The sequence below is a fragment of the Vombatus ursinus genome, unplaced genomic scaffold (assembly GCF_900497805.2).
Source record: "Vombatus ursinus unplaced genomic scaffold, bare-nosed wombat genome assembly UNPS02014779.1, whole genome shotgun sequence".
NCBI lineage: Eukaryota > Metazoa > Chordata > Mammalia > Diprotodontia > Vombatidae > Vombatus > Vombatus ursinus.
In genome coordinates, this window is record NW_020954557.1 from 58962117 (window position 1) to 58987660 (window position 25544).

The 25544-nt window shown below is 37.9% G+C and overlaps 1 protein-coding gene across 1 annotated transcript in view; it reads left to right on the top strand.

Moving 5' to 3' along the window:
* LOC114045604 (lymphocyte antigen 75-like) overlaps window positions 1–25544 on the top strand; it is a 183742-nt gene that overhangs the window by 135914 nt on the left and 22284 nt on the right. The gene's annotated exons all lie outside the window — the stretch shown is intronic.

Consider the following 25544-nt stretch of genomic DNA (forward strand, 5'->3'; position numbering starts at 1 on the left):
AGGAACTTTTTTAAAAAGTAGAATTGGCCAAATGTAGAGCCACAGTCAAGATAACACAAGATTCAGTGGCTTCCATGTTAAAGGAGCAGAGGCTTGTTCCAGAGGCATGTACCAGAAGGCAAAGGAGCTAGGATTAGAATCACTAACCCAGCAAAACTGAGTGTAATCCTTCAGGGGAGAAAATAGATATTCAATGAAATAGAGGAATTTCAATCATTCTTGATGAAAAGACTAGAGCTGAATAGAAAATTTGACATTCAAACAGAAGACTCAAGAGAAGCATAAAAAAGTATACATGAAAGAGTAATCATAAGAGACTAAATAAAGTTAAACTGTTTACATTCCTAATATGGGAAGATGATACATGTAACTCCTGAGAATTTTATTATTAGTGTAGTTAAAAGGAGTTTACATAGGCAGAGGGCATGGGTGTAGATGAGTCTATTATGTTGGTATGATCATAAAAAATGTTGGGGTGAGATAGAGGGATGTACTGGGAGAAGAGCGAAGAGGTAGAATGGGGAAATTTTTCTCGTATAAAGGAGGTAGGCACGGAAGAGCTTTTACAATAAGAGGGAAAATGGAGGGGGTGGCAGGCAATGCTTGAACCTCACTCTCATCAGAATTGACTCAAAGAGGGAATAACATACATACTCAGTTGGGTATAGAAATGTAACTTACATAATAGGGAAAACAGAGGGGAAGGGAATAAGAGTAAAAGGGCAGGGTGGGGAGGGCAAGATTCAAGGAGACAGTGGTTAGAAGCAAAATAGACTTTTGAGAAGGGACAGGATAAAATGAGAGAGAGAAGAAGGAGAAACAGAAGAAAATGGGATGAAGGGGAATATACAGTAATCATAACTGTGAATGGGATGAGCCATAAAATGGAAGCAGAGAGGAGAATAGATTAGAAAATAGAATTCAATAATATATTGTTTATAAGAGACATACTTGAAACAAAGACACAAGCAAAATTAAAATGAAGGATTGGAGCAAAATCTAATATGCTTCAGCTGAAGTAAAAAAGGCTAGAGTAGCAATCATGATCTCAGACAAAGCAAAAGCAAAAATAGACCTAATTAAAAGGGATAATCAGGGAAACTACGTTTTGCTAACAGGTGCCATAGACAACGAAACAATATAAAAATATTTACAACAAGTTTTTCCGATAAAGACCTTATTTCTCAAATATATACTAAATATAGAACTGAGTCAAATTTATAAAAATAAGAGCTACTCCCCAACTGATAAATGGTCAAAGGATATGAACCGGCAGTTTTCTGAAAAAAAAAAAATCAAAGTTATCTATAGTCATATAAAAAACGCTCTAAATCACTATTGATTAGAGAAATCCAAATTAAAACAACTCTGAGGTACCACCTCACACTTATCAGAAATGGCAAATGCTGGAGGAGATGACTAATGAACTGTTGGTGGATTAGTGAACTGGTCCAACCATTCTGGAGAATAATTTAGAACTAGGCCCAATGGGCTATAAAACTGTGCATACCTTTTGACCAACAACAGCACTAGTAGGTCTGTATCCCAAAGAGATCAAAGAAAAAGGAAAAGGACCTATGTGTACAAAAATATTTATAGCAGTTCTTTTTGTGATGGCAAAGAATTAGAAATTGGGGGGATGTCCATCAATTGTGGAGTGACTGAACAAGTTGTAACATTGTGATGGAGTACTATGGTGCTATAAGAAATGATAAGGAGGGTTGTTTCAGAAAAACATGGCAAGACCTATACGAACCGGTGCAAAGTAAAGGGAGAAGAACCACGACATCATTGTGCACAGTACCAGCAATGTTGTAATGATAATCAACTGTGAAAGACTTGGCTACTATGATCAGTACAATGATCCAAGACATTTCCAAAGGACTCATGATGAAAAACTGTTATCCACCTCCAGAGAGAAAGAACCGATGAACTCTGGGTACAAATTGAAACATTTCTTTCTTTATTTATCTTGCTTTTTTTTTTCAATATGGCTAATTTAGAAATATGTTTTGCATGATTTCACATGTATAATCGATATATTGTTTGCCCTCTTGGTAGTTATGGAAGAGGATGAGAGGGAAGAAGAGTATTTGTAACTCAAAATTTAAAAACAAGAATGTTACAAAATAATAATTTTTTAGAAGAAAAAATTAAAGTAATACTTCTGCAAATCTAATTCGCTTGGTTGGGGGGGATGTTAAAGTTGCCAATAATAGGTAATAATCACTTTGGAGGCTATTACTTGCAAATGTGAATGAGAAACTAACTTTGGTTGAATAGCCAGCAAGGTCAAACATTAAAAGGGCACAGAATGGGCTATTTAAATATGTAAATAAATAAGGTTGACAAATCCATTGCCAATAGACAACATGAAATTAAAAAGAGAAGGTTCACAAGAGGAGATAGATCTTGGATTTACTATGTTGCTGGCAACTTGGAGGAGAAACAAAAAGGAACAGAGATAAGAAAGATATTCTTCATTTGAATGAGATGTGGTTCTAGACCAGGAGTTCTTAAACTTTTTTATGCACCCTTTAGGCAATCCAGTGAAGCCTATGGACTCCTTTTCAGAATAACGTATTTAAATGAATAAAATAGAATATATAGGATTTTTAAAAAGATTAGTGAAAATAATGTCATTTTTCATTACCCCAGAGGACCTCTTGTTAAGAACAACAGATTAAAAGACTTGGTTCTAGGATTATGAGACTCCAATGATTCGTCAGGCTTACAGGAGATGAAACTTGAATATGCAAAATACAATAAGGAGAAAGATTATGGTAAAAATAAGGATTGATTTGGCCACTAGTGCTTTCCATCTCTGCACCTAGCACAGTGCTTTGCACACAGTAGGTGCTCTGAAGATCTATTGCATTTAATGTAATCTGTAAAATGAGGGAGTTGGACTAGAGGAACTTCAAGGTCTCTCCTAGCACTGATATTTCAGTAAAATGAAAGTTCTTTGAGGACAGGGAGTATGACTACTTCTTTGTCGTTGTATCCCCGGCACCAAGACAGTGCCTTGCATGTAAAGTGAATGGCATGTAAGCTATATGACTCTAGTATGCTATTATTCTGGGGGTTTTTTGTTTGTTTGTTTTGTTTTGTTTTTTACCCTTTAACTGAATGTTTTCCTCTGTTGGGTCCATTAATTTAGAAGAGCAGTGGGTCAGCTAAAACTGGACTCATTCTCTTAACCACCGGAAGCGAGGATTGGACAGGGTGCCCCCTCAATTACTCCTATTTCACTGTCCTTCAGAGATCAAAGCAAAACCAAAAGGGAAGAGCTAAAAGAGGGAAGTTCCCAGCACCCCACAGGGAGGAGTTGTAAGGGGCCAGTCCCCGCGCTTTCTGCCTTCCCAGGGGTCCTGAGAAAGGAGGCGCTTGGCGACCTCTGTGAGCCAAAGGAAGCTACAGTCAGCCCCAGCGCTGGTGCCTTTCTGCAACACTAGGAACAGGGTCTTTTGCCAAGGCTCTTCCCACCCCTCAAGGGACTCTCCCCCATTCCCTCCCCTCCCCCCCCCGCCCCCGTGTCTGTCTGCCGCCACCAGTGCCAGCGACTGGTGGGGGTCACGGTCAGGGGTGGGCTGTGGAAGCGAGCTCCGGATTTCTGAGGCGGGCAGCCAAACACCACTCCCCCCTCCCCCAATTTTATCCCCTCCCCCAGGTTGCAGGGGAGGCTCGCGGTGTACACCGTCCCTGGGGACCAGCGCACCCCACTCGCAGCCATGTCCGCAGCCGTGGTAGCCACGCTCCCCACCCTGCTGCTCCTGCTGGGCCCCGCCGCTTCTGGTAAGCCGTCCCTGCTGGCCCAGCTCTGCTCCCCCGGCCCTGCCAAGAGCCCGCCCAAGGGCAGCGAGACTGGCGAGGATGGGAGCGGGTGGGAGCTAGAGCACTGGGGAGGTGGGGGAGAAGGGAAAGGGAATTGGAGGAAGGGAGGGAGGAGAGAGGAAAGCAGAAAAAGGAGAGGGAGGGTGGGGATGGAGAGAGGAACGGAAGGAAAGGGGGAGAGGGAGAGGAAAGGAGACAGAGATGGACAAACAGACACACAGAGAGAGAACAGACGCGGCAATATAGATAGACAGACAGAGAGCTAGCTCAGGTAGCTCAGGATATGAGGCCTGACTGGCAAGCTCCCCACTGAGAGCAGGACAGGGTTCCATAGTGAGGGTTGGAGGAGATAAACACATAATCCTTGACCAGGTTCTTCTGTCCACTGAGATCATTCTCTAGGGGGTGGTTGAACATTGAAACTCCTCCTAAAATCCCCCGCCCGGCCACAAGTGGTTCTCCAGGAGCTTGATTGGAAATTTCTATCACCCTAGGTCAGGTGTATACGATAACAACCCACATATAGACCTACACACAACCAGCAGCACCTCTAGGACAGAGGGATTTACACATCTGGGATTTCTCTCACTCTTCTCACTCTCTACCCATTCCTTCATGTGCAGAAATGGGCACCCACACCCTGGGTGGTTCTGTGGATAAATGGGAAAGATTGCCTGAAAGCTCAGATTAAGCAGAATGGGAGGAAAGGAAGAAAGTTATGTATTTTCTTTTGATATTGTCTGGAAGGGAAACTTGGGGAGGGGAGCAGTTGCCTTTCTCTGTGAACATCAGGAAATGGAATGGGTGGTAAAACTGCTCTTTAACCACTTGGACCCTGGACAAGAGATTGAGAAACTCAGCACAGCCAAACCAACCCAGCAGAATCAGTAAAGATCACTTCCCAAAATAACCCCAAGTTCATAGGATCTATACCACCTAACTTGTGGTAAAAGAAATGTTTGCACTACAAATAGACCCAAAGTGTTTTGTTAGGGGTTTGGGAGGGGAAGATTTGGGGAACACTACAATTTAGAAGTATTATTGTAGAAAAATTTCAGGACTTGAAAACAAAATAAACAAGAACAGCATGTTTTCTTGCAACATTTTTTTAAACAAAATAAAGTGATTACACAAGAGAGTTCCTGAATTTTCAATGTCATTCTGTGATAGTTAATTTCCTGCTTGAAATTTGCTGGCAAACTAGATAATCTGTAGTCAGACTTCCAGCTTCAGCCTTTAAAAGTTTATGTAAGCTTTTGAGTCTACAAATGCAGACTGAAATGTGGGGGGTTGTCTGGAGTGGACTGGGAGAGAAAGGTTAAGAAGTTACAGCACTTGGACAGGAGTTACCAATCAACACTGCAGATGATATTCACCCCGGAAATAAAGGCTGTGCCTACCTGGTCTTAAACCTGGAGCAAACCTGTGTTCTTAGCCCTTTGCTCCACACATTAGGTCTCTGCTACCAGTTACCACCAAGACCTTCAGAGGTCCTAGACTGTGACAAAATCCATGATTCCCATGCCCAGCGCACAATTATTTATTTAGATATGCCCCATGGATCTTTGCTTTAAAAATGGAGCTTTTGTACCCTAACACCTTCTCAACCTGGGGTATTCTAGTCCCTGTCTTCCTCTAAGTTTTCCGTGACAAATCATTTAGCCTCTCTGGATATTAGTTTTTGTTTTTTTTTATCAGTAAAATTAGCATAGACCTGATGATCCTCAAAGTCCTTTCCAGTCTGAAAATCTGAAATCTATGAAATTTAAGCCACTAAAAAGGTGCTGTATTCCATAGCTTGCTGCAGGTGCCGTTTTCCTACCTTTGGACTTGGTCACAAAGAAAATATCTTTAGCACTTCTAAAAATCAAAGTTAACTCTTGGGTGTCCCCCAAGAGTAAATGAATGAGCTCCCTCAAATGGGGTAATTTTGTTTGATACTAGGGTTACTTGTTCTGTCTCTATAAACTCTTGCCCCATCTACATCATGAAAAACTACCCCTACCTTTCCTTCCCCACTCCTCTCATCCAGAAATCTGTGAGCCTTCTTTCTATTTTTCTATTCAAGTATAGCCACCCCATTTGTCTCATGAAAAGCCCTATAATAACTAAGATTATGTGCCTTTTTTGATGGGTATGGACAGAAGAAAGTCATGAATCTAGAGTTGAGAGAATCCTGGCTCTGCCTTCTTGATCTTTACTTCTGTGGGATTCAGTTCCCTCATATCTAAAATGAGGCTGTTGGAACTAGGTGTCAAAGGTCCCTTCCAGCTATGACCCTAATGTCCCTCCCCAGACCAGAGGTTTTCTTTAGGTCTTTTAACATTCCATGAGAACCAGTATAACACTCAGGCTAAGCACCTCTTATCCTTTCCTTGCTCAACACATGACCAGTGACTCTAAGAAGATAGATTTTCCCCCTCCATTATTTTGGGTATTGCTTTGTAAATACTAACTTTGGCAGTAGACAAGATCTCTTGATTATAGGGGTACTTGTCCAGTCTAACCTCTTCATATCATGTAATATCATATGAGTGATATAATGTAATCATCTCATAACTGACTTCAAAGAGTGAAATTCTCTTAATTTTATTAAGTCTTTTTATATATTATTTTGTTGGTTGAGGATTGATTTTGTTTATAATAGAATAATTTTAAAATTTTTTGAAAAATAAATCAATTTTGTTGTTGTTATTGTTATTGTTGATGGTAGTGGTGACTCATGTTCAACTCTACATGAACCCACAGATTTTTGTTCATGGAATTTTCTTGGCAAAGATACTGGAGTAGTTTGCCATTTCCTTCTCCAGTGTGTCCCTATTTTACAGATGAGGAACTGAGGCAAATAGGGGTTAAGTGACTTGCAGCTAGGTGGTACAGTGGATAGAGTGCTGAGTCTGGAGTCAGGAAGACCTGAGTTCAAATCCAACCTCAGATACTTACTATCTGTGTGATCCTGGGCAGGTCACTTAACCTCTGTTTGCCTTAATCCACTGAAGAAGTAAATGGCAAACCACTCCAATATCTTTGTAAAAAAAAAATAACAAAAACCTTGGACAGTATGGTCCATGAGTCACAAACAGTAGGACATGAGTAAACAAATCAACTTACCTTTCAGAAAACATTCTAGTCATTCAAAAACTGTTTTTATTCCTCTTATGAAAAGGAAGTTGAATAAAAAAAATCTATTTCGTTTCATAGGTTTTTTTTACATATTGTTGAAAGTCCTTCTTTCAAAAATGCTACTTGTGTATTTATGTGATTTCAGTTAATAGTTATCAGTGGGTGTATGTAGCCAACTAAATGGTGGAGTGGATATAGTATAGGGCTTGGAGTTAGGAAGACCTGAGTTCAAATCAAGTCTCTGATACTTTCCTGAATGTGTGACCAACATCAAGTCACTTAGCTTCTCTCTGCCTCAGTTTCCTCAACTGTAAATGGGGATAATGATAACGTCTACCTCCCAGGGTTATTGTGAGGATCAAATGAGACAATATTTGTAAAGTGCTTAGTATAGTGCCTAGCACATAGGTACTTAATAAATGCTTGTTTCCCCATTTCCCTTATCCTAATGATTAGATTTCCCACTACTCTTTACCTCTAATGAAGAGAGTTGTTAATTTATTCCCTGGTCTTTATACCTAATGGAGAGAGTTATTTATTCCCATAACAATAGTAAAAAAGATGTGCATAGAGTTTCATCCTTTCCTTTAATATAGCAGTTGACATTCCTGACTATCTATCAGGAACTCTGCTAATTGACCCTGGAAGTAAACTGGAAAAAAAAAAAAAAGAAGAAAAACCCTGCTGCAGTCTGGAAAAAGACATAAAGCAAACTATTATAGACCTTGTTGTACCAAGAGCATGAGAAAAATGTCTGTCCTTGACAAAATATATCTACTCCCTTTCAACTAATCACTTCACTTTATGGTTTAAAAATTTCTTTCTTCACCACAACTATGTAAGATAGGTAGCTGCAGGTGAGGAAACAGAAATTTGAAAATGTAGTTATTTTTGCAAGGTCACAAAGCTAGTAAGTGTTGGAGTTGGAATCCAGGTATTTCCCAATTTATAAACAGGTGTTATTCCAAAAGTTTATTTTTAAATTGGTTACTTAGAACTAAACATGTGTTTTCCCATAAAAGTAACTTTTCTCTTATAAAGGGTAATTAAATTCCTAGGCAAGACCGCCCAAGTCTATAAAATCCACTGTCACAATTCCTTTTATCACTGGGACTTAAGGCACTGGTTTCCAAACTTTATTTAGTGATGCACCCCCCATACACACACTTTTTGTAACAAAATAAAATTATTATGCTCTCCCCCATTTCAGAAAACAATTTATACAAATAGTTTTCTTTACTTGTGCTTTATCCAAATAAAAAGAAAAACTTGTTACAATTTTATAATAAACAAATCATAAGCATACAATAAAAATAATGTACAGATAGTGATAAAATTCCTTACAATTTTATATTTACAACTTATTAAAATGACCATAATAATATATTTTAATGACCTTAATGATAATATCTAGAAAAGAGGCAGCCTATCACAGTGAATAGAAAACTAGCCTTAGAATCAGGAAGATTTGACTGTGTGACCCTAGATAAGTCACTTACTTTCTCAGTGCCCCAGGAACCTTTCTAACACTAAGTTACCAAACAGTAATAAATTTGTATTGGTAGGACGAGTTCCTCAGCAAATGTTCTCTATGTGGATATGATCACTGTTATAGTCAAAGTATAAAAATAATATTGATATGATGGATACAGTTGACTTTTTGGAACAAAGTTTCTTAAAACATAGCATTACTGATGATGTTGTAACTTGTATTTCTTTTTCAGGCACTAACCATAATTCAGTTATCAATGTGAGGCATTCACTGACAATTGGAGAAAATTTTCCTTATTAGTCTCAATTTTGTTGACTTTGATTTAAATGTTATTTTCATTAGGAAAAAGTAGATCTGTTTATGAAGGAGATGTATGCTAAAATATCCAATAATTTGGGACATTGTTTGGTAACCCCTGAGAGGGTCTGTCTGACCCTCTTCCCTCTCTCCTACCCTAACACACACACACAAATTCGGAAAACTGGCTTAAAGAACATTTTGCAAAATAATTAGATAGGCTAGTAATGCTTAAAGCTGAGAGCCTTTTTAAAATTATTATTGTTGAGTTACTTCAGTCATGTACAACTCTTTGTGACCCCATTTGGGGTTTTCTTGGCAAAGATATTGAAATAGTTTGCCATTTTCTTCTCCAGCTCATTTTGTAGATGAGGAAACTGAGACAAACAAGGTTAAGTGACTTGCCCAGGGTCACACAACTGTAAGTGTGTGTGTAAGGCTAGATTTGAACTCAGGAAGAGGAGTCTTCCTGACTCCAGGCCTGGTGCTCTGTCCACTGCACCACCTCGCTGCCCACTTTAGCCCATTTTAACTGACACAAACGAAGGATTAAGGAGACAATCAAGGACGGCAAGGACCCTGAAAGGTAGACACAGTCAGGGAAAGCGAGCAAACATCTCCAAACCAGGGCAACTGACGCCTCCAAATCAAGCTTCCGGAGGGAGAAGTTATTGGTCCTAGTTCTGCTCACCATGAATTAGAGCAAAAAGAGCGCCTATTAAAAATGGAACAGGAAAACTTAGTTTTGAGTCTTGACTCTGCCATTTACTAGTCACAGGACCATAGCAAGTTATATAAGCTTGCTGAGCCTCAGCTTTGTGAAGCGGGAATAATAATACAGCTTACTACAATTAGGACACTTCCCCAGCCCCAAATATGATGAACTAATGACATTTCTCTCTGATTTTTTAAAGCTTCCTGTCACACCTGAGTCCGTCCTCAGGTCTATACCACAGCAGCTCAGTGATGCAAGGGAGAAGCATGGCTTTTGTAGGAAGAAACAGGTTTTTGCTCTTATACTTCTGATTGGTTCTCCAGGAGAAACTAAAAACTGACCAGACAGTCACTGAATATCTATTAAGGGTCTACTATGCACCAGGCATTGTGCTAAGCCTTGGGGATACAAAGGAAAGCAAAAGATAGTCTTTTCACCTCCCCACTCCTGCCCTGAGGAGCTCACAATCTAGTAGGAGAGGTAGCATGCAAATTACTGTGTAAGAATAAGTTTTATATATAAGAGAAATAGGAAATAATCAATATAGGGAAGGCATTAGAATTAAGAGGAGTTTGGGAAAAGTTCCTGTAGAAGGTAGGATTTTAATTGGGACTTGAAGGAAGCTAGTAGGTAGAGATGAAGAGGGAGAACATTCTATGCCAGTGAAAATGCCCGGAGTTGGAAAATGGGGTGCCTTGCTCTAGGAAAAGCAGGGAGGCCAGTACCACTGAATTGAAGAGTATGATGGAAGGGCTACAAAGGTGTAATAAAACTATTAAGGTGGGGTGGGGGCTCACTTATAAAGGTCTTTAAATGGCAGAGGATTTTATTTTAGATGCTGGAAGTGATAGGAAGCTTCTGGAGATTATTAAGTTGGGGTGGGAAACATGACTGAAACCAGTTTAGGAAAATCACTTTGAGAGCTCAGCAGAAGATGGATTAGAGTGAGTTGAGACTTGGGGCAGGCAGGCAATCCAACAGGCTATTGCAATAATTCAGGCATGAGGAAATGAGGGCCTGTAATAAGGTGGTGAGTGTCAGAGGAGAGAAGGGGGTATATTCAAGAGATGTTACAAAGATAAAATCGACAGGCCTTTGCAACAGATTGGAGATGGGGTGGGGGATTGAGAAACATTGAGGAGTCAAGGATGGTACATAGGTTAGAAGCCTAAGAGATTGAAAGGATGGTGATACCTTTAGTAGTTCTAGAGAAGTTTAGAAAGGGGGAGGTTTTGGGGGAAAAGGTAATGAGTTCAGTTTTGGGTATGTTGAGTTTAGGATTTCTGCAGGACATGTGGTCATGAAGTAATATAAAAGGAAAAAAGGAGAGCCCAGGCTACAGCATTGTAAGTGTCCCTGTGGGATAGCCATGATTAGTATGTGTTATCTGAATGAAGATGCAGCAAGAAACTGAGAAGAGGTAGGTGGTCAAATAGAAAGAAGAAGAACCAGGAAAGAAGAGACTTTGAAGGAGAAAAGGCTGGTTGACAGTGTCAGAGGTTTCAGAGAGGTCAAGAAGGATGAAAATTGAGAAAGGGCCATTGGATTTAGCTGGTAAGAGACCATCAGTACTTTAGAGAGAGCAGTTCTGGTTCACGGATGAGGCTGGAAGCTAAATTATAGAGACTTAAGAAGCCAGATCAAAGGAAGTGGAAGAACCTATTCTGGATGATCTTCTCAAGGAGTTTATCCACAAAAGGCAGGAGAAAGATATGGGACAATAATTAACTGGGATGGATGGATCAAGTGAGGGCTTTTGAGGATGGGGAAGGGAAGGGCATATTTGGAGGCAGCAAGGCCCAAATGAGTCAGTATGGGGCGTGGATGTATCTAAAGATAGCATGGACTGTTTTAGGTGTAAAAGATTTAGAGAATGTCAGGGAAAAAAAAGAGACCTATCCAAAACTGAGAAAGCCTGAGGCACGAAAGGATAGACCCCCAAAAACAAAGATGTTTGCATGACTACACCCATGATATTCTGAAATATTTTGCATTGACAATGAAATCATTGCAAATATGTAGCATTTCTGCTGCATGAAATCATTCGGGATCAATAGGCTTAATATATTACTTCTAATGGATAATATGTTTCATAATATATGGCAAAAATAAAATGCATTGATTCTAGATACACACCTCTTGCCAGCACCACCCTGCCACAGCCTCTGAAGGCATGGAGGACAGAGTTGGAACTCAGAGGTTGGGGGTGGTATACAAGGAAACTACATGTGTTTGGGGGATGGGGAGGCCTAGAGACATGGGGGTGGTCAAAGGGCTGAATTACCATTTAATATTTTCCTCCTTATTTACCTCCTTGGGAATTCTAAATCTTATTCTCAAAAACTCCATCACCTAGATTCTTGAACCAGGTGACACCTTCAGGACCCAGACCCAAGGACCAATTTTCTTTCTCTCAGAGTATACCAAGAACAACTTACTCCATTTTCCCATTCTCTTCCTTCTTTCCCTACCATCCTATTCCTTTCTCTCCTGTTTATCTTTCTTTACTTTACTTCCAATCGGCCTATCTTTTTCTCATTATTTTTCTCTTCTTCTTCTTCTTGCTACTTCTCTCCTTAGTCCTTTTTTTTTCCTTTTCCCTTCACCCTAATTCACTTTCAGTTCCCTTTTGTTTTTTGCCTAGTTCTTCCTCCTCCTCCCTAGAACTCCTCCAGAAAACCAGCCCCAACTCTTGGAGCTTCAAATATCAGCCGTTTGTGAGTCAGACATTGGTATACTGCAAAGAGGAGGCAGAAATAAAATCCACATATTAATGAAAGTAGTGGAAAAAAAAGAAAAAAAGGGTCTCATCAAAAATACTGGCTGATTACCAGATAGGAAATATTTAAAACATGACATGACCTTTGCTTCTCAGAACTTTGTTCACATTTAGAGAAAAATATATACTGAGGCTCCCTTCTCCTCATGCTGTGCTTGTGACTTTCAAAAAGGAACAGCTTTATTTAAATTGATTGAAAGTCCAAGATTGTTATGAGACAATCACATTAACCCTTTGAAGTAGCAGTGTCATTTTTAGGCAGTAGATAGAGCCTTGAAGCACTTAGAATTCAATCAATGGCTAATTTTTTAAAATTTAGTAGGTCCCTAAACATTTATTCCTTGATTTATCAATTTGTGCATATTTAGTTTTCACAGAACGTCATGAAGGAGGAGGAATGTCAAGATAATATTGTATAAAATTACTTCTTAGATGTATTCTAGTGAACTCATGGAAAGTTAGACTATTATGTGGATAATTATATCCCTGACCTATCTATTTTTCAAGAGTGTTGTGAGAAATTGCAAATAGGAGTAGATTGCTGCATAAGTGGGTTCCTAATGATCAGATCAGAAAATCTCAAGATTGGAAGGGACCCTACCAGCCAATTAAGACAACCTTCCAACTAATTCAGAAATGCCCTCCACAACATCCCTGACAATTCAACCTCTACCTGGCTACCTCTTTGGAAGGAAAATTTATTCATTAACAAAGCAACTTGCTCCATTTAAAAATAGTTCCGAGTGGTAGAGTTCTTCCTAGTACTGAGGAAAAAAAAAAAAACAAAAAACCGGACTTCCTGCATCCTTTCTCATAGTTCTAACTTTTGCCCTTTGTGGGATGTAGGGGAAAGAGCATTCACTGGACATGGAGTAAAAAGTTCTCAATTTGGGTCCTGGCTCTACTGGGCATAGGATCCTAAGTAAGTTGTTTTAACCTCATTAACTCTCCATATTGTAAAATGGGGATACTTACATTACCTACTGCATAGCATAGTTAAAAGTAAGCACTCTTTATATAGCAAATTACTAGACAAATATGAACTGTCATGCTGAGTGTTTTATCTTTTTTAAATTACACATCAATAGTTTTATAATTTTTGAAATATATAAATAAATTAGTACTATTTTTTCTGTAATTAGACATTTAAGAAATTTAAAGCCCTTTAATCAAAATAACATTTTAAACATAATATGAGTAGAAGAGGGCCTTATTTATTTTATTAAATTGGGGAGTACTTTGGCAAATTATGGCCTTAAATCTCTTTCCCAGGGATAAATTGTCCCCCTCCCTTTTTATTTCCCCCTACCATATCCCAATAAATCTAGTTCCCTTGGATATCTCTCCAGATACCCTTGGGCAAATGGTAGGATAGCATTAATCTGGAAATTTTTAAACAGGAAAGAGCCTTAAAGATAATCAAGTCTAACTTTTTCATTTTGCACATGAGGAAACTAGAACCCTAAATGGTTATTGTAATATTAGACATGTAAGTAAAAAAATAATATAGGGGCAGTTAGGTGGCACAATGGATAGAGCACCCACCCTGGAGGCAGGAGGACCTGAGTTCAAATCTGGTCTCAGACCAGACACCACTTCACACTTAATAGCTGTGTGATCCTGAGAGAGTCACTTAACCCCAATTGCCTTGCAAAAAAAAAATTATAATAATAATGTAAAGGGCTATGAAAGGTCTGAGAATGGGACAAAAGGTCATTATCCACTGGGGGTATAATAAAAGTTTTTCAGAAAGAAGTGGCATTTGGCTTGATATTTAAATGGTGGAAAGGTATTGAACAGGTGGAAAAAGCAGGAGGGCATTCCACAAAGAACAAACAGGCTGAGAAAAGTCCCAGAGAGTTGGATATCTTGGTAATGCAAAGGAATATTAAGCATTCAAATTAATTCAAAGCATAGAGTGTGTGGGTGGGCATAGTTTAAGATAAGGGTAGAAGTTCGAGGTAATGCAGAATTGTGGAGTGCCTTCAATGCCAACCTAAGAATTTGACCTTTACTTAGTGGACAATAGGGAATTATTGGTGGTTTTTGCTAACCTGACCATAGCAAAGCTATGTTTGGAAGCCAATAAAAATGGTAGATCAGAGGTCTCATAGGATCACAGAATCATAGATTTAGAGTTTAAAGTGACTTCAGAGGTCACAGAGCCCCTCATTTTATAGATGAGGAAACTGAGGCCCTAATCTTCCTCCTGAGCCCTAGAACTGCAGTACCAGTGACCTGCCATACATCTCCATTTGGATCTCCCACAGGACTCTCAAGCTTACTCAGACCAAAACAGAATTCATTTTCTTTCTCCTGAATCTGGCTCCCCTCAAATACATCAGCATCCTTCCAATCATCCAGATATGCAATCTCAGAGTTATCTGTTGAAGATAACCTTTCATTCTCCCTCATTCCATATACTAAATCACATGCTAATACTTACGAATTCTAACTTCTCAACAGCTCTCCTCTCCACCTCCTTATCTATTCATGTAGCTTGTACTTTATCTAATACCCTTATCACCTACCTATATTATTGCAATAGCCTGCTAATTCGATTCTCAGTTTCCCATCTCTTTATCTCTTCAATCCATCTTTGACACAGATTTCAAAATATCTTCCTGAAGAACAGATCTGCCCATGTAACCCTCCTGATTGATTAAGAAGCTTCAGTTGCTCCTTATTCCCTCAAGGATAAGTACAAACACTTAAGCTTGGTATTTAAAGCCCTTCATAGTCTGATTCCAACTTATGTTTCCAGACTCATTTCAGCTTATTCCGCTTCAAGAACTCCACGTTTCCGTCTTTTTCCAAATTCAGCCTTTGTACTGGCTGTGCCCCCAAATGCCTGCTATTTATTTGTTTCTCACCTTTGCCTTTTAGGACTGTTCGTGTCTCTCAAGGTTTGATTCTGTTTTCACCTCCAATAGGAAGTATTTCCTGATTGTCCCTATTTATTGGTATAATTCTCTCTTCAGATTATTGTATATTTTCTTGTTCGTTTACATATTTAAATAGCTCAAGGAGAATATAAGCTCCTAGAAGTCAGAAACAATTTTGTCCTTCTAGCCCCAGGGCCTTGCCTATTTTTAATTATTGTTGTTCAGTCGTGTCTGACTCTTCATGACCCCATGGCCCAGAGAACCGTTTTATCCTCCCCTAGCTCCCAAAGTCTGTCCAAGCTTATGTTCATTGTTTCCATGACACTATCTATCCATCTTATCTTCCGCCATCCCCTTCTCCTCTTGCCTTCAATTTTTTTCAACATCAGGGTCTTTTCCAATGAGTCCTGTTTTCTCATTATGTGGCCAAAGTATTTAAGCCCCAGCTTCAGTGTTTGACCTTCCAGTGAACAAAATTGCCCATTATAGGTACTTAATAAATGTTTGATGAATTGAATTGAGGTAGTACCAACTGGATTTGGTAATTGATTGGATAAGAGAGAGGAAGGAGATTGAAGAGTCAAAGATAACATGAGAACATGAAACATGAGAGATTAGATGAGTGCTTTATAGGATCATACATTTAGAGCAGACAGAGACCTTAGAAATCATGTAGTCCAATCCTGTCACCTTAACATGAGGAAACTGAAGTTCAAATTGACTTACCCACAGACATACAGCTCAAAAGGAGCAGAGCAGAGGTTATAACTCCAAACTTCTGTCCCCGGAGCCATTGCATTTTCCATTACTCCAGATACTGTCTCTTGTTGTTCTGGGGTGCTTAAAGAGTTCAAGGGTAGATATTTGAGAATTATCTGCTTGGAAGTGAAAATACAAGACATGGGAGTGAATAATATTGGTAGAGAGAAAAAATAGAGGAGGACTAAGCACAGATTCATGGGGAATCACCATCTTAAAGGTTTGAAATGGGAATGAGAATCAGGGTATAAATAGAAAGGGCTCAGTTAGAGTTTGGAGGAGAACCAAGAGACTCAGGGGTCTCTAAAGCCAAGAAAGGAGAAGCTGTCCTCAAGAATGTGGTGGTCAACAGTGTCAAATGCTACAGAGAAGTAAGAGAGAAAACAGACCTTTAAAAAACCATGGATTTAAAGATTTGGCATTTGTTGAACTTAACATAGTAGTGAGGAAGATGTAAACTAGATTACAAGAGGTTAAAGAGTGTGTAATGGGAAAGTGGAGGCAATGAATATAGAAAACTTTTTAAAGAAGTTGGGCCATGGAAGATTTTTATGAACTGATGCAGACTGAAGTAGAGAAAACCAGGAAAACAATATACACAATGACTGCAACCATGTAAATAGAAACAACAACAACAAAATGAAACTGAGCACAGTATCACTACAATGACCAGGCTTATCTTCATAGAAGAGATGAGAAAATGCAACTCTTTCCCTTCTACAGGGAAGGAGAGGAAGGACTATGGGTGTAGAAAAACAAACATTTCATTAAACTCAGTTAATGTATTAGATAAAATCTATGGACTCCTTCACAGGATAATGTTCTTAAATGCATAAAATAAAATAGAATTTCAAAGGAAAACAACTATGTTGAAGTAAAGATGTAATTTTTTTCCCATCCAAGTTTACAGACCCCTGAAATCTATCTACAGATCCTTTGAAGATCTCTGGAACCCAGGTTAACAACCCTTGTTCTAGATTATTTGAGCATTTCATGGATTGACCAGTAAAGCACCTGATCTGTCCATTGATAATTCTTTTAACTCACTACATGACCAGTCTAACTCCTTTACTGGATTTACATCTTTAATGTCATCTTTATGCCATTTTTCCTGCATAACTCTCTATTGGCAATGTGCTTACATTGGGCCTCTGCATACTTTACTTCTTCAAAACTTGTGACATTCCATGAAGCATAACTATGCAAGACCATCAGAATAATGTTGATATTAAAAAAGATGGGCCTCTGTTTCAATGAGAAGTTGGTGGTCATTAAAAGGACTACATGATTTCTCAAAATCTATTCAGTCTATTTCCTTCCTAGATTCATTGTCCATCTCTGATGTCTGTCCTATATATCTATATCTACACACGCATTTATATACTCATATAATTGCTCAATGGGTTGTCTATTTGCATATCATACTCTGGACAATAGGCATTCTTTATCCATTTAGGTTTTTTTTTTTCCTTTCTGTGTGGATAGTTTGGCTGATTGTAGGTCTCACTTAGGAGGCCCTGTGATGTTCCAAAGTTTGAAGCAATCAACACAATGTCATCCACAAACAGGAACATCTAGAGCACTTTGTCATCTATAGACAATCCCTCTTCCATTTGGAGTCTTTATATGTGAGCATCCTCTATGATACTGGCCAAACACATTTGGCAAGTATAAATATCCCTATTTTATCCCTTGCTTCATATTACTACTCAGGAAGGTTAAACAAAATTATCTATGTTTTTAAATCTTGCAAAGTCTTCTTGCAAATACTTATTTTGTTTGATTTTGACATTCATGGGCAAACCCTTGTTGGAGGATAGTGATCAAGGCAGCACTTTTCTCTACCAATCATGTGCTTTTTTTCTAGTTAATGAACAATAAACACAATGAAATCTTGTATGCTCTGTACTTTTCAAAGAATTGTGTAACTATAAAAATATGGTCTGGTGTAGAATGTCATTTATTAATTCCTCCCTTGTGATGTCTTACACCTTCATCAAGATGCCCCTGAAGATTTTATAGAAATCAGAAAAGAAGTATATAGTTCAATAATTACCAATATTTTCCCTCATGCTTTTTTTTGTAATAATAAAGTCCACTCCCCCTCCTCCAAAGCATTCAGTGTCCATCTTTTTTAAGATACCTTGAGAATTGGTCCTTCAGTGCCCGCAAAATTGCTCCAACCCATCATAGACCTCCTCTTCTGTGGTTTCATCTAGCTGCTTTCCCTTTCATTGTTTTATTTAGTGTCATTTCTACTTACTCATGCAACACCTCAAGGATTGTGATGTTAGGATGCAAATGTAGTAGTGCCATGTCATTGATGAGAAAAAATTTTTTTAAAAATAAAAACCTTAGGTCTTTTCTATTTATCACTTATTTACTGTCCTCCTTTCAGCTTTATCTGAAATACCCTCTGAGCAAATGGTGTGACAATTTGGATCTTACACTATGTTTTCTGTAATCTTGTTTTCCTTTCTGTAATCTTGTTTATATGGAATCAACATTGGGAAGCAACAAGTTTGTCAGCCTTTTCTCAAAGAAAGTGTTGTGAGAGATCTGAGGTTCTCTTTAGAAGAAAGTCAAATTTCACTTAGAACAAGGAGATGGAAGTGGGGTCAAGAGAAAAACATGGAAGTTGTGAGAATAGATCTGGGGTTCCAAAGAACACAGCAAAATGAGGTACAGAAACAGTATAGAAGCTCATCGGGGGCTCAGAGAAGGTGAAGAACACTTCTAGCTGAGGTAACTAGGAGAGGCTTTATTGAGAAGGGATAGTTGAGCTGAAGAAAGCTTGAAAAATCTTGAGCCAAAGAAAGGAAAAGATTTCGAATGCTGAAGATAGTTTGGGAACTATAGCTGATTTTTCTTCTGTAAGCAGTGAGACCTAATAATATAATAAGAAATGGTTTTTTTTTTCTCTTTCAGTTGGCTTGAGTATGGTATATGCTCCTGTAGATTTATCAGGCACATTTTATTCAGTACAAACAGTATTTTATAAATTGTTCATGTTTGACATTCTTGAGTTATTTACTATTGATATAAAATATTTACTACCCTTCTGACATAAAATAAAACTTGTTTAGACTGTCTTGAATATGAAATATGAATACACAATTTTATGGATCAGTACATAACATAAGCATCTCATTGTCATTAATTTTGTGTTAAGTATATGTAAAATCACTATATTAATTTGGTTCTGACAATAGTACTATTGGTGTGTGTACATATTATGTGTGTATATGTATGTATATATATTTGTGTGTATATGTATGTATTACAGCTGTAATACATACATAATTTGCTAATTTGCCTTGTAAAAATGTTCTTATAAAAATGTAAGCATGATACTGATTCTCCGTTTATCCTGGATAATCCATTTTTTATTCTCTTCCTTTTTTTTTAGTGTTTCATAAATAATCAGAACCATCAGGAAATATGTACCACAGAAATTATGGAAGCCAATGAAAAACGTTTAAGCCAGAATCATCACTATTGATGGGTTTTCTGTTGTAATGGTGTATAGTTCTTTGATATGAATTAAGTGAATTTGGGTGGGATGATGAAAGTGTAGCAATCAACTAGAAACTGGCAAACATAGAATCTAGGTTTGGCTCATTCATTTAGTAGTTAAGCAAATCACTGAATCTCCTTGAACCTTATTCTCCTCATTTGTAAAATAAGGGACATAGGTTGAATGCAGATTTATTGAGAAGTTGGTATTTGAGCTGAATCTTGAAGAAAGGGTAAGAATGGGGGCAGTTAGGTGGCGCAGTGGATAGAGCATCGACCCTGAAGTCAGGAGGACCTGAGTTCAAATGCAGCCTCAGACCGAACACTTGACACTTACTAGCTGTGTGACCCTGGGCAAGTCACTTAACCCCAACTGCCAAAAACAAAACAAAACAAAAAACAAACAAAAAAAAAGAAAGGGTAAGAATGAATACATGGTTATTATACAAAGGTTTTCATAAAATGTTAGAGCTGTAAAAGGACTTTGTTGGTCTTATAAGAACAAGTCAGGAGAAATGCAAGTGGGCATATAAGTGAGAAGTGGGCAAATAAAATGGAATCTCCTCCCCCTCCCCCCAAGCCTCTTCTAACCTTTTCCTCCATCCACTGCACAGGGGCTTTCTTTTGCCTGTTTCTCAGCTTTGGGCAAAATTAGTCATAGGAAAGATACGGTTGAACCCCCAGGGGGAGCCAAAACACAGAGAAGTTACCACTCATATTGACAATATATAATATTATAAAACCCTCTGTAGCCAATTTGGTAGAATGGGAAAAGTGTAAGATTTGGAGCCAGAAGCCCTGGGCCTGAATTGTGCCTCTCTCACACTTAGGGAGCCTTAGGCAAGTCACTTGTCTTGGCATCTGTTTTTCCTTATGTAAAATGAGGGGGACCACATGACCTCTTAGGGACCTTATCGCTTGATATATGATCCATTTAGGGAATATGAATTAGTGGCCATATGTTACCAACTCCTTCAGCAAGAGAAGATTTTTGCCTTCTGTATTTTAATTAAAGGAACAAATACATAAAATATACTCCTGATTTGTTTCTCTTGATAAATATTCTAATTAAACCTGGGGCTTCTGTTAATAGTCTTTAGGATAGGATTCAGACAAAATGGTCTTGGATTTCTCACAACACAGAATATTTTTTTTTAATAGAAAATATATGTATTTCTGCCTACCCCCAGCCTGGCCTACCCCAGCATAGTATAGTACACATACTTTTCTGTGAAAAACTTTTTTTTCTTAATTTAAAGGTGGAAAGATAAATAAAAAGAAACTGGCCAGCTACAGCATTCAATCTAAGGCCTAGTTAGAGACTTTTTTCAAATCATAATTAATGGTCTCTTACTCCCATGATACTCCCCCACCCCCCCCAAAATTGTCATTGAACAGGTAACCATAACTAAATAGATATGAAATTTGAATACAAAGTGTGGTAGATGGAAGTAAACTTCTTCCTAAAACGTATCATAAAAGTTGTAGGGGCCAGGGAGAGGGGGAGTTGTCTTTGGTCAGCAGCTGAGACCTAGATCACAGCAGGCTTTGACATTTTTCATTATTAAGTGTCTACATAGGCAGTGTATCTGTAGGGTGGCATTTTTAGTCTGTCAGAAAGTGTCCATTGCCGATGACTTCATTCCAGCCTAGGGCTAGCTAGGTTTATTAAGAGATTAGCGTGACTTCTATATAATTTTGCTTGAATTTCATATTATAATGAAATGTATTTGGTCAAATTTGTTCCTTTTGAATCCCCATCAGGAAGGGCAACCAAGCATTACAGTAAGGTTAACAACTCTTTTGTGTACAATTTGTTTCACATATTTTATTAATGGATTTCTTCATGTATTAAAATAAGGGAGAAGTTTCACCTGCCTTGTAGCCTCAGAGTTGCTATAGCAATAGAGTGAGTCATTTTATGTGGCAATAAGGCAGTGAACAGTTTGTTCCTTGGTTTCTTGGAAATAAACAGTGTTTGTATTTCTTGTCTGAAACAGTTGCTGAAAGTAAGAACCTTTATATCAAAGCCTAAATTGTTTGTACCAAGGTAAAAGTTCATTTTAAAAGCCTAGGAAGGGCAACCCAATCATGTACATATGTTTGAAGTATGCAGTAATACAGATTTTAGTAAATATTTCCTAATTTTCTGGGAAGACTAGTCCAGAGTGAATCTTTAAAATTAAATATAATAAACATAAATTACATAATTCATATTCTATATAACATTACACATAATTCATATGTAATAAAATTTATTATGCTATTATTTTAATTCACATTCCACATTTGTTAAATTATCTTATATAATCATATACTATGTTTTGTGTCATAAATTGTATGTAATTTATATTTTACTACATTTAATGAATGTTTAACTTCATAGTTAAAGTCCATAGCCAGGAAAAATGAGGTATAATGTGAATTAGAGACCTCTTTACATTTCTTTTGTATAATATATGGGAACATTCACCTGTATACACACATACAAAGAATGAATAATTAGCATGCTTCCTCATAATACCGTGGAAGGTCACTAGAGATGTACTTTAAAAATATTTCTGGACTGATACATTTGAAAAAAATAAGGATGGTGCAATACCTGTGATTTCATTGGTAAAGAGAAATTTCAAGTGAGGAGATTCCCTCTACTAATACATGTCAGCATTTTCTCAGCAATGTAGTCTTCAATAATTGCCTAAAGGACGAAGAGGATAATTGACCTGTCCAGGGTCACCTGGTTAGTATGTGTCAAAGGTAGGACTTCAACTCAGATCTTTCTGAGAAGAAGCCAGCTCTCTCCAGTATACAACACTGTCTTTCTAAAGGTGCTTATAAAAATGGAGTTGATTTGAAAATTACTTTCAGTCATAAATGCAAAAGTTATTACTATAATGGTAGTTATAACTAACAAGTAACTAGTGAGCAGTGGCTAGCGTGCTGGGCCTGGAGTTAAGAAGACCTGATTTCAAATCTGGCTTAAGATACTTAACTAGCTGTGTGACCCTGGGCAAGTCACCTAACCTCCATCTGCCCCAGTTTCCTTAGCTATAAAACGGGGATAATCATAGCACCTACCTTCCAGGGTTGTTATGAGAATCAAATGAGAAAATAATTGTGAAGCATTTAGCACAGTGCTAAGTACCATGTAGTAAGCACTATGTATGTGTGTTGGGGCGAGGGTTGTAGTCATGGTTGTTATAATATTCCTGAAAGAGATCTTCCCTAAATTAATGTTTAAAAACATTTTTTTTAATCTTAAAGCAATCCTGAGTTTAATGTACAATGTGTATTTGAAATTGTGAGTGGACAAATAACTTTAACTCTGAAAAGCACTACTGATTTGAAAGTTAAAGACTGCAATCACGAATCATTCAATCAACTGATATTTCTACTATATAGCAGCTAGGTAGTATAGTGTATAGAGCACTGGGACCTCGAGTCAGGAAGACCCGAGTTCAAATTTAATCTCAGACCCTGGGGCAAGTCCCTTAACCTCTACTTGCCTCAGTTGCCTCGACTCTAAAATGGGGATCATGATAGCACCTGCCTGGAAGGGTTGTTGTAAGGATCAAATGAGGTAATATTTTTAAAGCACTTAACACTGTAGTGCTGTAGTGGCTTGTAATAGGTGCTACTTAGATGCTTATTCCTTTCCCTACTGTATGTGAGGCTTTGTGCTAGGTGATGCAAATTATGTAAGAAGACCCAAACACAACCCCAGGCTTCTAGGAGCTTACAACATAATTGGTAGATAAGACACACTTAGTAAGGTGGTAGAGTGGATAGAGCACTGGGCCTGGAGTCAGAGAGACCCATCTTCCTGAGTTCAAATCTGGCCTCAGACACTCACTAGCTGTGGCCCTGAATGAGTCACTTAACTCTGTTTGCCTCAGTTTCCTTATCTGTAAAATGAGCTGGAGAAGGAAATGGCAAACCACATCTAGTATCATCATGGCTCCAAATCATCAATGGGGCAATAAAGAGTTGGGTATGACTGAAATGGCTCAACAACAACAAAAGACATAAGCACATAAAAATTAAATAACAATAAATAACATTGTCTCCTGAGAGTAAAATAAAAGGCATAGCAATGAGTACAATACGAATTCAGAACAGAAAAATATCATTGTAAACTGAGATGGTCAATATTTTCATCAGTGACTTGAATGAAGACATAACTGTCATTGTTACCAAATTTGCAGATAACACAAAGCAATGATAAATTGTTAATCACCTTTGATAATAGTATTTAAAGAAGATGGTATTCAAAAGATAAACTTCAAAAGGACAAGGTGGGAGAAATTTGGTGAGACAGCAGTTTGTCTGAAAAAGGTCTGTGGGTTTTAGTGAAATGTAAGCTCAATAAAAGTCAACCATATAATGTGACAGACAGGAAAGATGATGTGATTAGAGAATACATGAAGAGAGTCATAGTATCCAGAAAGGCGGAGTCATGATGGCTTCATTGTACAGTCTTTCTTGATCATACCACATCTAGAATATTATGATCCGTTCTAGATGTGATATAGGGTGGATGATGCTAAGCTGAGGTGCATCTAGAGGAGGTCAAACAGGATGCTGAGAGCCCTTCAGATCCTTCATGCCATATGAAGATCAACTAAATGAACTGAGAATGTTTAGCCTGGAGTAGAAAAGACTTCAGGAAATATGGCAGCTGTTCTTAAATATTTGAAGGGCTGTCATATGGAAGATAACTTCAACTTGTTCTGCTTGGTTACAGAAACAGAACTAGGACCAAGGGGTAGAAGTTACCAAGAGGAAGATTTAGACTTGATATAAAGGAAAACTTCCTGACAACTCTATCAAGAACTGGACTGAGCCATGTCAGAGTAGTGGGTTCCCCTCCCAGGCACGTTGGCAAATGTTTAACTGCTACTGGGTTTTTCCAGCACTGTACTGAACGTGCTTCTCTAGCTGGCAATAATGAATATAGGAGCCCTGCCAGATACTTTTCAACTCAGTCATCATTGGAATATCTCAATGTAAATGCTGGAAATCTCTGTGTCCTTTCAACCTCTGTGATTCCCAGTTGAGGGAAATTCTTTCTTAAATGGGCCCCAAACCCAGCTGACCCTAAAGTTTAAGGTCTTAAGGCCTCACCTTATTTGGAGATCTCCACATTCCTGGTCCCCTAGAAGTTTACTGTCCTATTTGTCTCTATTCTGACAGACAGCTTCTGTTAGCAAGACCTTTTTGGCTGGCTTAGCACTTAATGATTTCACAGGTTGTTCATAGCGTGTTCTCTCTTCCTAAACTGAATTTCTCTCTAGTCCTTAACATATCTGTTTGTCATCCCAACCTAATCCCACATTCATTGGTTGACCTTGGTTATCTTTCACTGTTTTTAACTAAATAGTTTCATTACTCTCCTACCTCAAGCTAATGAGTTATTGGCCAACATTTAGGCCCCTCCCCTCCAGTTTAGAGATTGAAAAAGATATACCTTCAGAATAATTGTAAATAACAACATGTATCAACATATATATTCACATAGTAGTATCAACATATTTCCATCCCTACCCTAATAATGAGGCATTGTCCATATTAGCCATTATAAAAATAACATTATGGATAGTCCTGCAAACTCCTGAAGTTCTAGGTCCGGTTAAATTTTTTTAAAATATGACATATTTCTTTTAAATATTGCCCTGAAATTTTCCTAGTACAAAATGTTGTATTCCACACTTATTTTAACATTTATTAAGCTCTTGCTGTATGCAAGACATTGGGCAAGGCATTGGGGAACACAAAGATTTTAAAAGAAAACCCCAGTCATTGCCCTCCAACATATCTTATAAGCTAGATAAGCTAGAACGAGGGATCAGATGTCAACAAAAATAACTATAATGTAAATTAGAACATAAATGCTTTTAAAAAGTCTGAGTTTCCCTTGAGTCTGTTAACAAATATTAGTGACTGATTTTTACTCATTTATATCTAATTGTAATATGAACGTTACTTGAAAACAAAAAAAAACCCTTCCATCTTTAAAAATATATAAAAGAAATGGATTTTTTTTTCCAATTTAGGCAGAATTTCCCACCCTTTTATTTTGAATTAGCAACTTAACTACACTAATTCTTAAGAAACTCTAAGGAATGATAATTTCCTTTTTTAAAA